Source organism: Salvelinus namaycush, chromosome 9 (assembly GCF_016432855.1).
Source record: "Salvelinus namaycush isolate Seneca chromosome 9, SaNama_1.0, whole genome shotgun sequence".
Lineage (NCBI taxonomy): Eukaryota > Metazoa > Chordata > Actinopteri > Salmoniformes > Salmonidae > Salvelinus > Salvelinus namaycush.
Window position 1 is genome coordinate 43,684,676 of NC_052315.1, and position 17,436 is coordinate 43,702,111.

A 17,436-nucleotide genomic window follows, 5' to 3' on the forward strand; every position below is an offset into this window, starting at 1 on the left:
CAACACATAAACTATTGCAGCATAAATACTGGAGGCTGAGACAGGAGGGGTCGGGAGTCACTGTGGCCCCGTCCGACGATACCCTCGGACAGGGCCAAACAGGCAGGATATAACCCCACCCACTTTGCCAAAGCACAGCCCCCACACCACTGGAGGGATATCTCCAACCTTCGACCTACCATCCTGAGACAAGGCCGAGTGTTACCAACGAATATCTCCCCCACGGCACAACCCAAGGGGGGGCGCCAACTCGTGCTGCATCCCCAGTTGCTCTCTCGTCAAACAGCATCCAAACAGCAGACGTTTGTGGCACTACTGCTGGTGCTTCTGCTCAATCTGATCCCTCTTCTTCCTTTTGCCCTGGTGCCTGAGCCAGCTGACTGCTGGGGCTGTCCCTCCCTGCTGCTGAGGTTATTCTTTGAAGAGCCTCATCAATTGCTCTGGCATCATTGAAGGCTAACTTCTTAAACCTGGGGTCAAGTGCGTGATTATATTCCATTCTGTGGAACTTTCTGTCCATTGATGAACATAGGGTGTCCATCAACTCTGTCACATGTCCTGTTGTTACATTTGCTTCTCTCTGGCGGCTGGCTGTGATTTGCTGCAGACCCTTACACAGGAGTATCATTTTTGAGGCTGTCACATAACTGAAAAGAGAGAACAGTAACTTATTACAGTGGGGCAAAAAAGTATTTAGTCAGCCACCAATTGTGCAAGTTCTCCCACTTAAAAAGATGAGAGAGGCCTGTAATTTTCATCATAGGTACACTTCAACTATGACAGACAAAATGAGAAAAAAAATCCAGAAAATCACATTGTAGGATTTTTAATGAATTAATTTGCAAATTATGGTGGAAAATAAGTATTTGGTCAATAACAAAAGTTTCTCTCAATACTTTGTTATATACCCTTTGTTGGCAATGACAGAGGTCAAACGTTTTCTGTAAGTCTTCACAAGGTTTTCACACACTGTTGCTGATATTTTGGCCCATTCCTCCAAGCAGATCTCCTCTAGAGCAGTGATGTTTTGGGGCTGTTGCTGGGCAACACGGACTTTCAACTCCCTCCAAAGATTTTCTATGGGGTTGAGATCTGGAGACTGGCTAGGCCACTCCAGGACCTTGAAATGCTTCTTACGAAGCCACTCCTTCGTTGCCCGGGCGGTGTGTTTGGGATCATTGTCATGCTGAAAGACCCAGCCACGTTTCATCTTCAATGCCCTTGCTGATGGAAGGAGGTTTTCACTCAAAATCTTATGATACATGGCCCCATTCATTCTTTCCTTTACACGGATCAGTCGTCCTGGTCCCTTTGTAGAAAAACAGCCCCAAAGCATGATGTTTCCACCCCCATGCTTCACAGTAGGTATGGTGTTCTTTGGATGCAACTCAGCATTCTTTGTCCTCCAAACACGACGAGTTGAGTTTTTACCAAAAAGTTCTATTTTGGTTTCATCTGACCATATGACATTCTCACAATCTTCTTCTGGATCATCCAAATGCTCTCTAGCAAACTTCAGACGGGCCTGGACATGTACTGGCTTAAGCAGGGGGACACGTCTGGCACTGCAGGATTTGAGTCCCTGGCGGCGTAGTGTGTTACTGATGGTAGGCTTTGTTACTTTGGTCCCAGCTCTCTGCAGGTCATTCACTAGGTCCCCCCGTGTGGTTCTTGGATTTTTGCTCACCGTTCTTGTGATCATTTTCACCCCACGGGATGAGATCTTGCGTGGAGCCCCAGATCGAGGGAGATTATCAGTGGTCTTGCATGTCTTCCATTTCCTAATAATTGCTCCCACAGTTGATTTCTTCAAACCAAGCTGCTTACCTATTGCAGATTCAGTCTTCCCAGCCTGGTGCAGGTCTACAATTTTGTTTCTGGTGTCCTTTGACAGCTCTTTGGTCTTGGCCATAGTGGAGTTTGGAGTGTGACTGTTTGAGGTTGTGGACAGGTGTCTTTTATACTAATAACAAGTTCAAACAGGTGCCATTAATACAGGTAACGAGTGGAGGACAGAGGAGCCTCTTAAAGAAGAAGTTACAGGTCTGTGAGAGCCAGAAATCTTGCTTGTTTGTAGGTGACCAAATACTTATTTTCCACCATAATTTGCAAATAAATTCATTAAAAATCCTACAATGTGATTTTCTGGATTGTTTTTTCTAATTTTGTCTGTCATAGTTGAAGTGTACCTATGATGAAAATTACAGGCCTCTCTCATCTTTTTAAGTGGGAGAACTTGCACAATTGGTGGCTGACTAAATACTTTTTTGCCCCACTGTAGTTCAGGTTCATGTTTTGTCTACTGACACTACATCTTCATGTACTGCTCATATACATATTGTGGCAGACCAGGGGGTTGGGTCAAAATGTTTACACAGATCAGACACGGACAGAGTAGAATAAGCTCAGTTTCAAAGGTGTTTATTAAAATAAAAGTCCAAAAGAAAAGAATAGGTCTCCCCCAAGAGACGCTCTCCAGGATACCGTCTTCTGGGCTCCGGGTCTTGCTGTATCCTGTGGGGATCAAAAACTGAACTCCCTCCTGTTACCTCTGGTACTGTCCCCAACTATACGGGAGTCCTTTCCTCCCCTAGTCTCTCCCCTGTGTGCTGCCCTTCTGGCAGCTTTATGGGACTTGTACAACTGGTGAGCAATTAGCCCTTGATTACTCACCAATCCCCAATCAGCCCCAATTAGTCCTGGCCGGAGAGCCCGTCGAGACCTGGCACGTCCAGTAGATGAAGCCATTGCCTCTTGATGTATACTCCGTCTGTCACCAGACCTCGACCAGTCTCCCCCTGGTCTCCCCCTGGTGGCTGACCTGCTGTATGCCACAATATATAATACCACATCATTATTTAATCCAGTAATAACTGCTTACCGTACCTCTCTCCACTCATCTCCACAGTGACCTGCTCAAAGGGTTCCAGTCCTCTGCACACCTCCTCCACCACCTCCCATTCCTCTTGGATCAGAGCATCAACAGGTGCATTGACAATGGCCAGGGTAGAGATGATGGCATCCTTTGACTCAAGAAACCGCTTCAACATATACAATGTTGAATTCCACCTTGTAGTGCAGTCTTGACTGGCCTCAGCTCAGGCATCCCCATCTGGCGTTGTGTAGACTTTAGTTTTTCAGCACCTACTGTACTCCTGTGGAAGTATTCCACAGCTGCTTTCACTTTGTCCACAGTGGGCTTCATCACCTTCAGAGCATCTCTTACAATCAGGTTGATTGTGTGGGCAAGACATGGATGATGGGTCCATTTTAAAATTTTTATGGCTTTGGTTATGTCAGCTGCATTGTCGCTAACACAACAGACCACTTTTCCATCTACTTGCCGTTCTCAGGCCACTCTCAACAGTTCCTCTGCCAAGTTCTCTGAGGTGTGTCTGTCGCTGAACTCAAATCAGTCTGTGTGCTCTCGTACAGTTGTGGAATAAGTGATTTTGAAAGGTTTTTCCTGCTTGGAATTGTGTACATTGGATTTAGACTATTGCTATAATTTCTAAAACCTCTGTCCTAGGCCTATATTAATGTATTTCTTTTTTTGTTCTTTGAATTAGTTAATTCTATTAATTTAAATATTTTGATTATTCATATCTTAATTTTTAAAATATTTTTATAAATAGATTCGGCTCTTCTGATATGCGAGCCTGCTCCCAACGTTCATCTACAAGAGCCGGCTCTTCGCAAACGACCCATCACTATGAGGCAGTAACTTCTGTAATTATATGCAGATGTGACGTTCCAGTGTGTTCGGGGGAGGAAGACCGTGGGTGGTGCCATGGAGGAAAGATGAGTGCTCAAAGGTGTTACAGGAAAGGGATATATACAGTAGCTCTACAGGTACTAAAGAATGGCTTGACAGAAAGGAATCTCATGGAGTATCAAAGGAAGAGAGTGTCACATTCCTGACCTGTTTTCCTTTCCTTTGTCTTGTATTTATTTTAGTTGGTCAGGGCGTGAGTTGGGTGGGTTTGTCTATGGTTGATTTTCTATGTTGGGATTTTTGTGTTCGGCCTGGTATGATTCTCAATCAGAGGCAGCTGTCAATCGTTGTCCCTGATTGAGAATCATACTTAGGCAGCCTGGGTTTCACGTGTGTTTTGTGGGTGTTTGTTTCCGTGTTTGTGTTTTTCACCACACGGTACTGTATCTGTTTTCTGCACTTCATTTATTTGTTTTGTATTTTCAGTGTTCAGTTTTTTCCATTATAATAAATCATTCATCATGAACACTAACCACTCCGCGTATTGGTCCGATCCTTCTCGCCTCTCCTCGTCCGAGGAGGAGGAATATGACGAACGTTACAGAGAGCGATGGCGAGAAGAACGTTTAAGACAGCGAAAAGGGAGGCGTGGCGGGAATTTTGCTCCACTATAGACGGACCGAAATGTTGAAATGTTTTAAAAAATTTATGGGAAAGGGTAAAATTTTGGGAATTCCAGTGTTGGTAGAAAGAAACGTTACAACTATATCATGTAAAGAAAATGGGTTGGGAGGACTGTGGTGATACCTGGGTGGAAATGTACGTGTTGTAGCCGTTTGTAAAACCAGGTAAAGAATACTTATGTAAATGTATATATATAGAATTTTTTTGTAATACATTTGCATACATTTCTAAAAACCTAAAACCTGTTTTTGCTTTGTCATTATGGGGTATTATGTGTAGATTGATGAGAAAAAAGCATATTTGATCAATTTTAGAATAAGGTTGTAACCTAACAAAATGTGGAAAAAGTCAAGGGGTCTGAATACTTTCCGAATATACTGTATGCTGATTATGGGGCTGTATGGAAGAGTGGTGGGAATGTAAAATATGTGATGAGGAAGATGCAAGAAGCTGTGGGAGTTGTGGAAGATTGGCCTCTAACATGGGGGTTTAGGATGTCTGTGGCCAAGTCCTGCTTTATGGTGTTTTCTAGGAGGAAGGTGTGAGGGAACACTTTATTGTCTGAAAAGAAAGCCTTGAATTGTACACAGCATCTCCTCTCACTCCATCTTGGTTCGTGCAGGTGACTGTGACCTCCTCTTCAGAACAATTGGCAGTACGCCCAGAACATTGCTATGGGAACCAAAAGGAGTATCTCAGTTTCTAGGTCCCAGCTTGGAGAGAAGAAGCCTTGTGGGGTGTCAGTCAGTCACATGCAGGAACCAACGTGAATAATGAATAATGTAAATCATGCTTATATGACTTGTTTGTGTAGCATCAAGCTTGGATTGAGTTTGTGAACCTCTCCGGTCGTGATAAAGGGGGATTAATTTAATACTGACTTCAGGTGTTCCTGGTGTTGAATTTCCACCAGGTTCAAGATGTTAGGCTGCAAATATACAGTCAGTATATAGGTAGGGTGTCTGAGTTTAAGTATTTAGGTATGTGGTTTGATAAGAGGCTTACGTGGAAGAGACATGTTGAGTATATTACGTGTAGGAAGGTGCTGAACCCCATGAGGGCAGTGGCAGGATATGATTGGAGGTCAGATAGACAAACACTGTTGTGTATGTATTAGGCATTGATCATGTTGTCTTTGGATTATGGGTGCTTTGTATATGGATCGACAGCCAAAACGGTACTACAGCGCCTGGATAGGATACAGTCAAGGGCCCTGAGATTGTGTGTGGATCCCTTCAGGACGACACCTGCTGAGGCATTGCAGGTGGATAGTGGAGAACTGCCACTGAGGATAAGGAGAGACAAACTTGCATTAGTGTACTGGGTGAGGTTGAAAGGGAGTTCAGAAGGACATCCTGCGGTAACAGCAGCTGGGGAATGCTGGGAGCGAGGAGTGGGTAAGCAGAGAGTGTATGGGTGGACAATTGGGCAGAAAGTGGTAGAATATGGACTGGGGGAGAGAGAGAGAGATAGGGCTGGCAATTACATTGGGGAATGTTCCTCCGTGGCTGTTTACGAAACCAAGTGTAGATGTGGATATGATTGAGGGTAGGAGAGAATGGGGTGAGGACGTGAGACAGTGTGTGGAGAGAGATATAGATAATCGGTTTTATTCAATTTTAAGGATATATACAGTTGGTTCAAAGGTACCATCAGTCAGTGCTAGGGTGGTGGCAGGGGTGTATTTCCCAGATTTCAATGTAAGCTGTTAACTGATTATGTGTCAGTGTATGCAGCTGAGTGGATGGCCATGATTATAGGTTTGAGATGGGTGGAGGAGGTGAAACCACTTGGAGTGGTGACCTGCTCTGATTCGGCTGCAGTGTTGAGTAGTGTGAAGACGTGCAGGTCGGATAGGGGAGACTTATTTGTGGAGATGACAGTGCTTTTAATGGAATTGGAGAGAATGCTGTCCAAGTCAGGTCTACCCAGTTTCAGCACCAAGAAATGATGCAGTCCGACGGCCCTGCGCTTCACCATTTCTACTGACCCTGCCCAGTGCAGCCGCACGCTCTGTCAACGTGAACCCCTTCACCCCCGACACGGTCCGCAGGAACAGAGAGCACTACAAGAGGAAGAATCGACGATGATGACTGTGGACGCAGGTAACCCAACTAAGGGCTCTGTTGTGATTGTGAAATGTATTATTTTCTGCATTTGGTGCTTGTTTCATGGCCTTGCCACCATGTGCTATCTGAATATCTAGTGTTATGAGACTGAGTGGGTTTTGCTATGTGATATTATCACCATCTCCTCTTTTAGAATGGAACCAAGACATACGTCACCTGAAGCATTTCTCCCGTCCAAGGTATATCTATTTATGCTCAATGAACAGTTGGTGCTGGAGTTGTAGACAAACTCATGGAAAACAGAAAGGAGAACGCTGCACACTACTGCTCAGGCTCCCAGGTGATTTTATTTATAACAACATTTTGACCCTTAGGTCTTCATCAGGCATCCATATCCCAGGTGGGGGTGGAAGGTCCTATACATAGGGGCAGTACTCAGTGACATCACTTCCTGAAACAGGAGGTAAAATTATGTAACGTAGGTTCACAATATTAACATTCAATGTACAGTTGAAGTCAGAAGTTTACATACACCTTAGCCAAATACATTTAAACTCAGTTTTTCACAATTCCTGACATTTAATCCTAGTAAAAATTCCCTGTCTTAGGTCAGTAAGGATCAACACTTTATTTTAAGAATGTGAAATGTCAGAATAATAGGAGAGAGAATAATTTACTTCAGCTTTTATTTCATCACATTCCCAGTGGGTCAGAAGTTTACATACACTCAATTAGTACTTGGTAGCATTGCCTTTTCAAATGTTTAACTTGGGTCAAACGTTTCGGGTAGCCTTCCACAAGCTTCCGACAATAAGTTATTATAGCCTATGATCGGGATTTTCTCTTCTTTTTTCTAGACAATTTGTATCATGTTGAATATTAGTCACTATCGGGAGCCAACGTCAGTAATACTCACATACTGTACATTTATAAATGCCACTTTAGTGTTATTTTTCTTCAATTTGTAACTTACATTTCACATAATTTCATTCCGTTGACATTTCTTTCCTCTCACGTCTGTGTAGTTGTTCCTGAGGGTCGCTAGCATTAGTGGATCATAATAATTTGGGACATGTAGCCTATTTTAATCATTATGGAACTCACGTAGCAGCTTAAACCTGGAGCCTGGTACACGTTCACGACGACTGGTCCGTTGTCATACTGTTCCATGATAAGTGAGGATTAAGCTAGATTTATAGGACTATTGTTCAACCCTTATTGCACACTTTTTCCCACCTTCCAATATGTCATGGATTGAATTTGAATATGCCAACTTTCAGGATGATCAAACCACTGTATTTTTGATTCATCAATATATTTTGTGCATAAAGGCTCTCCAAACCTGTTTTTTTATGATTCATATATACTTTTCTAACCCTAAAATGTGGCTATATAATCTACAAGATCTGAGTATTTTTAAGTCTACCAGTTGGTGCTGAAACGGAGACAAAGATGCATTGATGGCATTCTTTTATTGATCGCTATTTTATGAACCCGTTCTGGTTCTTGTACCGGTTCTGACTTAGAATATGTGGACAACTACAAATACCTAGGTGTCTGGTTAGACTGTAATCTCTCCTTCCAGACTCACATTAAGCATCTCCAATCCAAAGATAAATCTAGAATTGGCTTCCTATTTCGCAACAAAGCCTCCTTTAATCATGCTGCCAAACTTACCCTCGTAAAACTGACTATCCTAGATCATTGACTTCGGCGGTGTCATTTACAAAATAGCCTCCAACACTCTACTCAGGAAACTGGATGTAGTCTATCACAGTGCCATCTGTTTTGTCACCAAAGCTCCATATACTACCCACCACTGCGACCTGTATGCTCTCGTTGGCTGGCCCTCACTACATATTCGTCGCCAAACCCACTGGCTCCGGGTCATCTATAAGTCTATGCTAGGTAAAGCTCCGCCTTATCTCAGCTCACTGGTCACCATAGCAACACCCACATGTAGCACGCGCTCCAGCAGGTATATTTTACTGGTCATCCCCAAAGCCAACACTTCCTTTGGTCGCCTTTCCTTCCAGTTCTCTGCTGCCAATGACTGGAATGAATTGCAAAAATCACTGAAGCTGGAGTCTTATATCTCCCTCTCTAACTTTAAGCATCAGCTGTCAGAGCAGTTAATAATCTCCAATTCTCTAATCTCTGTACCTGTACACAGCCAATCTGTAAATAGCCCACCCGACTACCTCATCCCCATACTGTTATTTATTTTTGCTCTTTTGCACACCAGTATCTCTACTTGCACTTCATCATCTGCACATCTATCACTCCAGTGTTAATGCTAAATTGTAATTATTTCGCCTCCATGACCTATTTATTGCCTCACCTCCCTACTCTTCTACATTTGCACACACTGTACCTAGATTTTTCTATTGTGTTATTGACTGTACGTTTGTTTATGTGTAACTCTGTGTTGTTTTTGTCGCACTGCTTTGCTTTATCTTGGCCAGGTTGCAGTTGTAAATGAGAACTTGTTCTCAACTGGCCTACTTGGTTAAATAAAGGTGAATTTTTTTTTTTTAAATGAACCCGTTCTCTCCATGTATTCTAGTCTGTCGACAAAATTCTAATTAAAAGGTACACCGTATTTAAAGGGGTGGCTTAAGATAAATATACTGAAAACCCTATTGAATGAAAACTCCACAAGAAAATCTGTTGGCCAGCAAGTGAGAGGATTTTCAGTGGTTAAATTACATTTATTCAGAGCGCAAGGGAGCCACGCCTGCAAAGCCCTTTACGCACCTTCATAAGGAAGTCTGAATACCAACTACTGAGAAGTAAATAGGAAAGATGTGCATAAGAAAGGCTTAATTTCCTATGTTGGAATTTGGCCCTATATGATTTAAATGCCATTAAAGTCACATTCACTTAGTTTTGACAAGTGTTCCTCATTTTGAATGACTAAACCAGTGACAGCAAGGTTTCACATTCAGTTTCAAATGCACCTTGGTAAAATAGTCACATAAATATGACAGGGGAATAAATATGGGTTTGATTGACAAATACAAGTTTGTACATTGTTTAATCTGATTAAAGTAAGCACACAACAAACAGAATATAGGTAACTGGTAGGTCAAGTTGTTGGTCTATGTGTCGTTCCATGTCGTTTATGCAAGCCATGACACCCACCATCTCAAGATTGTTCTGAAATTGTTTCTGTAGTTAGAAACAGATGAGATTAGCATTCCTGCAACATTATTTTGTTGAAATATAATTTGATCTCAGATAAATTAAGCTAATTGATTGCACCCAAATGGGCCATTTTAATTTATAGGATTCATATAATAAACATTAAAAATAGTACATAACATCCGATTTTGACCAAACTTTTTCTAACAATGAGTAAGACATGAGTAATCCAAAGAAAATGTCAAAAGCCACCCACGGACCCCCCCCACACCAATTCTACCCCAACAACGAGTATACAGTATCAATTCTCTATGTCTGACAAGTAGTATGGAGCTCAGAGTATTGTTTCTTCATCCTATGTAATGTATTCCCAGGGAATTTGGTGGTTTCTTCCCCTGTTCAGAGACATTAGTCATTGAAGCTATTAGGTTTATGTCCCATCCTACATCCTGATACTACCAGGTTCTGAGCACAAGATGGTGCTATTCGTGCTATTAGGTCAAACATTTTTTAAGACTGAGCCACAGCTCCATACTACTTGTCAGACAGAGAATTGATACTGTATACTTGTCGCTGGGGTGGAATTGTTAGAAAAAATGTTTTGTCCAATTTGGATGTTAGGTACTATATTTATTGAATATTATATGAATCCTATACATTAAAATGGACAATTTAGGTGCAACCAATTAGATTAATTTCTCAGAGATTAAATGTTATTTCAACAAAATAATGTTGCAGGATTGCTAACAACAAACAATTTCATAATAATCTGAGATGGTGGGTGTCAATCCTCTTTCTTACGCTTTTTACAAGTGGAACGACCCCTATGTGCTTAGCAGACACGGTAACAGATCCATCCTCAGCTGGGTGCCTTAGAAAAGGGGAAGTTTTTCTACTGCTGTAGCTACATCTACGGGGAAGCTTTACTATACTAGGGTGACAGGACCTGGCACATCTGTGTTGACCCATTGTCGTGAAAGTGATTCTAAATGACACTGTGTTGACCATAGGAGGCTGCTGAGGGGAGAACGGCTAATAATTATGTTTGGAATGGAGAACACGGAATGGTATGATACCATGCCATTCATTCCGTTCCAGCCATTACTATGAGTCCGTCCTCCCAAATTAAGGTGCCACCGCCCGCCTTTGATGTAGACATTAAAATGTCAATACTTGACAACTGTTCATATTCAGTATGATTGAGTTCCATTCTCTTTGCCCTCCAGTGAACCCTGAGGAGGCAGAAGCCCTGACAGGCGTCACTGCTGGGTTGATTGAAATAGCTGATCAGCTTGAGTGTCGTGTGGTGGCCCAAGCTGCAGAAGTATTCCATTGGGGTGAGTGTCTGGAATTCGGGTTATTTGTATTGCTCAGAACTACATACCACGTTTATGTCTAGGAATGTATGTCCAAGTCATAGTATGTTGTTGCTGCTGTGACTTGAAACCCCAGGGGGTTATCCTACAGTAGCATCTAGTGCTGGGTTGTGGGATCAGTAGCATCTAGTGCTGGGTTGTGGGATCAGTAGCATCTAGTGCTGGGTTGTGGGATCAGTAGAATCTAGTGCTGGGTTGTGGGATCAGTAGAATCTAGTGCTGGGTTGTGGGATCAGTAGCATCTAGTGCTGGGTTGTGGGATCAGTAGCATCTAGTGCTGGGTTGTGGGATCAGTAGCATCTAGTGCTGGGTTGTGGGATCAGTAGCATCTAGTGCTGGGTTGTGGGATCAGTAGAATCTAGTGCTGGGTTGTGGGATCAGTAGCATCTAGTGCTGGGTTGTGGGATCAGTAGCATCTAATGCTGGGTTGTGGGATCAGTAGCATCTAGTGCTGGGTTGTGGGATCAGTAGAATCTAGTGCTGGGTTGTGGGATCAGTAGCATCTAGTGCTGGGTTGTGGGATCAGTAGCATCTAGTGCTGGGTTATGGGATCAGTAGCATCTAGTGCTGGGTTGTGGGATCAGTAGCATCTAGTGCTGGGTTGTGGGATCAGTAGCATCTAGTGCTGGGTTGTGGGATCAGTAGCATCTAGTGCTGGGTTGTGGGATCAGTAGCATCTAGTGCTGGGTTGTGGGATCAGTAGCATCTAGTGCTGGGTTGTGGGATCAGTAGCATCTAGTGCTGGGTTGTGGGATCAGTAGCATCTAGTGCTGGGTTGTGGGATCAGTAGCATCTAGTGCTGGGTTGTGGGATCAGTAGCATCTAGTGCTGGGTTGTGGGATCAATCCATAAGTCATTGGTCCAATGTGTGCTGTGTTTCTACAGATGAGGAACACAGACAGAGGCACCACCTAGTCCTGGAGGTAGAGTGGGTAATGAAGCAGGGCCTGGGCACTGTGCTGGACCATCTACACCAGAAGAGGGTGATCATGGCCCTCACTCTGACCCTGGTGAAGGAGGTGTGTGAGCACGCCCCTCTGCTTCTCCGGAACCTGTTCAGCACTGCAGTTCATAAACCCTACCACAGCCAGGTGACTTCAGAACGGACCCCAAATCTTAGACACTGAGCCCCATGCTTGATTACCAATCAATAGTGAGAGTGCCATATTATTGTTTTTTATGAGCACACTTATTTTCTTAAGCTGCTCAGTGAATATAGAACGTTTCAATTAGTTTTAGAAAATAAGTGATACTAAGTATTTATGGCTGGAATTTTGGACACAAGTGATTTATCTTACCAGCTCTGAATTAACTGCAAACTGCTGCCATTTTCATTAAAACTTGATTTTGTAACACAAGGCATTCTTCTACATAAATTATTGTACTTTAATATTATTTTTGTAATAACTTGATTCAAAAAGTGTTGTATTCTTTTTTTAGGAGGCTATGTATTACATTCTCCAACAACCAAATGCCTTTTGGTTTGTCTGTTGTATGATCCTCATTTAAAATGTATTGATCCTTGTATATGACACATGGATATAAATTTAAAAATCACTTTGGGGTAATAAAAAATCCTTGTGAGAAGTTAATACTAACCCTTTTACCAAAGTAATAGTTGAAATTATTAACTGTACAAAGGAAACTCTGAACAAAATAGCCAAGTTGGGGCTTTTATACTACACAAAAATAAACATCACATTCAACAATTAATTAAAGTTACAGTTCATATAAAGGAAATCAGTCAACTGAAATAAATTCATTGGGCCCTAATCTATGGATTTCACATGACTGGGCAGGGGCACAGCCATGGGTGGGCCTGGGAGGGCATAGGCCCAATCACTTGTAAGCCAGCCAATCAGAATGAGTTTTTCCCCCACAAAAGGGCTTTATTACAGACAGAAATACTCCTGTTTCATCAGCTGTCAGGGTGGCTGGTCTCAGACGATCCTGCAGGTGAATAAGCCGGATTTGGAGCTCTTGGTCTGGCGTGGTTACATGTGAACTGCAGTTGTGAGGCCGGTTGGACATACTGACAAATTCTCAAAAATTATGGAGGCGGCTTATGGTAGAGAAATTAACATTAAATTCTCCCGCAACAGCACTGGTGGACATTCCTGCAGTCGGTATTCCAAATGCACGCTCCCTCAAAACATCTGTGGTATTGTGTTGTGTGACTAAATTGCACATTTTAGAGTAGCCTTATTGTTCCCAGCACAAGGTGCACCTGTGTAATGATCATGCTGTTTAATCAGCTTCTTGATATACGACAGCTGTCAGTTGGATGGATTATCTTGGCAAAGGAGATATGCTCACTAACAGGAATTTAAAAAAATTCTGCACGAGAACTAATATTTTTTTGCGTATGGGACATTTCTGGGATCTTTTATTTCAGCTCATGAAACATGGGACCAACACTTTACATGTTGCGTTTGTTTTTGTTCAGAATACATCTATACTGTACTTTCCAAATACTCACTGGTTCCCTTTGTACATTGTTTCAGATTCATTAGCATACCTAAATGTAACAGACCTACATGAAAGCATCCTTGTACAATTGTATTCAAAGTTTTTTTATGAGCACGGCCATAAAATAAATAAATATATCAATAGATTTAGGCTAATATATGATCCTCACATTTTCCCTATACCTATCACGAGGTTGCTACAATTTAGCCTATGAATGAAACTTTACACCGTAGGTGCACAGGTCAAAATAAATTTTAGTCAAGGGGACAGTGACACATTCAATACCGCCTTGCACACTCTTGCCTGCATCTAGCTTATCTATGGTGTAATCATTAGTCCAACAGTTGCAAACGAGAGTTTCTATTGAACAAATTCAGGTATGTTTATCATAGTTTAACGGAATCGGTGGAATGAATACACCCCTGATCACATCCAAACAGTTCACTTTCATTGCAGCGACATACAAACTGCATGATAATTTTGCTCCTTGTACAATTCCTTTTCGCATCTACTCGTTCTCCTCTCCTTTTCCCTTCGCTTGTGGACTTCAGTGCACCAGTGGTCAGCTGGTGCATCAGCGGTCTGTGACCAGGCGGTCTGTGACCATCAGCGGTCTGTGACCAGGCAAAAGAAAAATACTTTCCAAGCCAAACCTTCATATCATAACCGCTACACACAGCCTACATCGTTGTCACCATATTAGCTAACGTCATAGTCAACATAGCCACACTAACACGTTAGTAAACCAGCTACAATCATGCAGTACAGTCAGCAAGCAGTTTAGCAGTTACACCCGCAGGCCCCAGTGGCAATAAATTTATAAAACCAAAAGCTTACCTTGACTTGGAAGAGTTCCAGTGTTGGATAGCCATAACCAGCTAGCTAACAAAGCATCCCTCTCTGTTTGAGCCAGGTGTTTGAGTAGGCTAAACTAACTGGCAAACTAATTTGCTAGCTAAGTAAAAAAAAATGTTTTTATATATATATATATATATATATAGCATGCGTTTTTAAAGAAATTAATTTGTTCAAAACTTAAACTATTGTCTCAGTCAACTACTCACATTTTAAGCTCCACAGTGCTAGCTAGCTGTAGCGTATGCTTTCAGTACTAGATTCATTGTCTGATACTTTGATTGGGTGGACATGTCAGTTCATGCTGCAAGAACCCTGATAGGTTGAGGACGTCTTCCGGAAGTTGTCATAATTATTGTGTTAGTCTATGGAACGGGGAGAGAACCACGAGCCTCCTAGGTTTTGTATTGAAGTCAATGTACCCAGAGGAGAACGGAAACTAGCTGTCCTCCGGCTACACCATAGCGCTACCCTACAGAGTGCTGTTGAGGCTGCTGTAGACATTCATTGCAAAAGAGTGTGTTTTAATCCATTATTTGGCGACGTGAATATACACTGCTCAAAAAAATAAAGGGAACACTTAAACAACACAATGTAACTCCAAGTCAATCACACTTCTGTGAAATCAAACTGTCCACTTAGGAAGCAACACTGATTGACAATAAATTTCACATGCTGTTGTGCAAATGGAATAGACAAAAGGTGGAAATTATAGGCAATTAGCAAGACACTCCCAAAAAAGGAGTGATTATGCAGGTGGTGATCACAGACCACTTCTCAGTTCCTATGCTTCCTGGCTGATGTTTTGGTCACTTTTGAATGCTGGCGGTGCTTTCACTCTAGTGGTAGCATGAGACGGAGTCTACAACCCACACAAGTGGCTCAGGTAGTGCAGTTCATCCAGGATGGCACATCAATGCGAGCTGTGGCAAAAAGGTTTGCTGTGTCTGTCAGCGTAGTGTCCAGAGCATGGAGGCGCTACCAGGAGACAGGCCAGTACATCAGGAGACGTGGAGGAGGCCGTAGGAGGGCAACAACCCAGCAGCAGGACCGCTACCTCCGCCTTTTTGCAAGGAGGTGCACTGCCAGCGCCCTGCAAAATGACCTCCAGCAGGCCACAAATGTGCATGTGTCTGCTCAAACGGTCAGAAACAGACTCCATGAGGGTGGTATGAGGGCCCGACGTCCACAGGTGGGGGTTGTGCTTACAGCCCAACACCGTGCAGGACGTTTGGCATTTGCCAGAGAACACCAAGATTGGCAAATTCACCACTGGCGCCCTATGCTCTTCACAGATGAAAGCAGGTTCACACTGAGCACATGAGCACATGTGACAGACGTGACAGAGTCTGGAGACGCCGTGGAGAACGTTCTGCTGCCTGCAACATCCTCCAGCATGACTGGTTTGGCGATGGGTCAGTCATGGTGTGGGGTGGCATTTCTTTGTGGGGCCGCACAGCCCTCCATGTGCTCGCCAGAGGTAGCCTGACTGCCAGTAGGTACCGAGATGAGATCCTCAGACCCCTTGTGAGACCATATGCTGACACATGCACATTTGTGGCCTGCTGGAGGTCATTTTGCAGGGCTCTGGCAGTGCACCTCCTTGCACAAAGGCGGAGGTAGCGGTCCTGCTGCTGGGTTGTTGCCCTCCTACGGCCTCCTCCACGTCTCCTGATGTACTGGCCTGTCTCCTGGTAGCGCCTCCATGCTCTGGACACTACGCTGACAGACACAGCAAACCTTTTTGCCACAGCTCGCATTGATGTGCCATCCTGGATGAACTGCACTACCTGAGCCACTTGTGTGGGTTGTAGACTCCGTCTCATGCTACCACTAGAGTGAGAGCACCGCCAGCATTCAAAAGTGACCAAAACATCAGCCAGGAAGCATAGGAATGAGAAGTGGTCTGTGGTCACCACCTGCAGAATCACTCCTTTTTTGGGGGTGTCTTGCTAATTGCCTATAATTTCCACCTTTTGTCTATTCCATTTGCACAACAGCATGTGAAATTTATTGTCAATCAGTGTTGCTTCCTAAGTGGACAGTTTGATTTCACAGAAGTGTGATTGACTTGGAGTTACATTGTGTTGTTTAAGTGTTCCCTTTATTTTTTTGAGCAGTGTATTTAGTATAGTTATCTAAAAAGGATAACTAACGTTTCACTATTTTACTGAAATTCACTGAGGATGGTCCTCCCCTTCCTCATGAGGAGCCTCCACTGGTCAACAACCATTCTTTAATTTCTCACCCACACATCTTGCTGTTGTTTACCACCCCAAAACACACATGGTTGTATCTACACTTGGCTAAGCAACAGTGCAGTTAGTGTAGTAGTGAGAGTTGTGTGAGTCTTTACAGTACTGATATTAACCAAGTAAGCTGTGGGAATTCACTAACCGGTGAACAAAACAAAGCTGTACAACCAGTTAGCTGTAGACCAAGGGCCATCACTACTTGATCATTCGGATCAATTGTTCACATTTCATGCTCCCAAAGAGTGCCCAGTTATAAAAATAAACTTAAAACACACACATACTTTATTTATTTTACTCCTGACTCGAGGCCTACAGTGCAGTTTATTTTGGATTCACATTGTACACAACAAACAGAGGAAGATATGAGGTTTCATTAGCTCTGTTGATTGTCTGTGGCAGGGCTGGCATGTGTGTTGTTCCTACTCTTCAAGTTGTGGACAGACTTCCACTCAGGCTTGGGAAATGGAGGGAGCTTTGCTAGTAGTGGGAAGAAGCCAGCAGACACAGATGTTAAGCTTAGTTTAGAAGTCTCTACTGTAGAAAGGTAGGCATGCCATGGGATTACAGTGGAATGGCAAGGCAGTGCTTGTTGGGCAGTTCGGGCCAGCAGAGGGGACAAACAGCAAACCATGTAGAGGAAGAAAAAAAAACAGTCCATGTGAGGTTATTTACCATTATAAACTAGGTGGATCGAGCCCTGAATGCTGTTTGGCTGACAGCCGTGGTATGTCAGACGTTTTGTCATACCCGTGGCATACATCTTTCTACCTCTCCAATTATATTATAAACTGGTTACCAATGTAATAAGGCACCTCGGGGGTTTGTGGTATATGGCCAATATACCACGGCTAAGGGCTGTATCCAGGCAT